This window comes from Mustela putorius, unplaced genomic scaffold (assembly GCF_011764305.1).
Source record: "Mustela putorius furo isolate JIRA1106 unplaced genomic scaffold, ASM1176430v1.1 tig00003845_pilon_pilon_pilon, whole genome shotgun sequence".
Classification (NCBI taxonomy): Eukaryota; Metazoa; Chordata; class Mammalia; order Carnivora; family Mustelidae; genus Mustela; species Mustela putorius.
Genome location: NW_025421998.1, coordinates 26611020 through 26611833, shown reverse-complemented (window position 1 = coordinate 26611833; position 814 = coordinate 26611020). Strand labels below are relative to the sequence as shown.

Here is an 814-nt window from a genome sequence, read left to right as displayed (position 1 = left end):
GCAAAAAACCCAGCAGTGGAGCTTCCAAGTTAGTGAACACGTTGATGTGCTAGGATGATGAGGTGCCCCCCAGAGAGGGTGTGGAAGCTCCCCATACCCCCATTCTGTATTCTGTGCATCTCTTCCATTTGGCTTTTCCTGAAATGTATCCTTTACAATAAACTGATTATACAAGCTGAATCTAGAAGTTTCTGAGAAGAGTATTTGAGTTCCTACCAGGGCTTCTTGCAATGCAATACACTAGCAGCTGCAATCAAATGCAATCCTATCACACCTTCATGATGTTTCCCTTGGCCAGAAATACACTAAGGATCTCAAGAATAGAAACATTGAGCAAATTATGGCAAGACAGAGCCACAGAAAGTACTCACTAGATTTTCTCAGCAAATAGGCTCATGCCGCACCAGCCAGCAGAACAGCTAATTGTGTTGTTGTGTGGATGTTTAATATCACACAGATTGGAATAGAATGGAACCTGTCCCCTGTTGGTGGAGTCACCACAAAGTAGTGAAAACATCAGTAACCATTGTATGTGCCATAACACAGAAGTGTATCAAAACCAGCTTGTCATCTAAGCTACTCTTACTACTCATGGTAGCACAAATGAAGAAGTAAAGTACACTTGAAACTTAAAAAACAAACAAACAAAAAAAAAACACAAAAAAACAACAGCAACTAGCACCACAGAAATCGAAGAAATGTAGCCTTGGTTTATCTCCATCTCTGTGTCCACACACTGTCTATGTCTCCCCCAACGATGGGGAGGAAGACATGAAGTTTGCTAGGGTCAGCTCACAACTCCTCACAAGGAAGT

General features: G+C 41.9%; 1 pseudogene; it reads left to right on the top strand.

Annotated features, from left to right (window-relative positions):
- Positions 1–278: 278 nt before the first annotated feature.
- On the top strand, positions 279–523 carry LOC101679803 (annotated as a pseudogene).
- Positions 524–814: the final 291 nt, after the last annotated feature.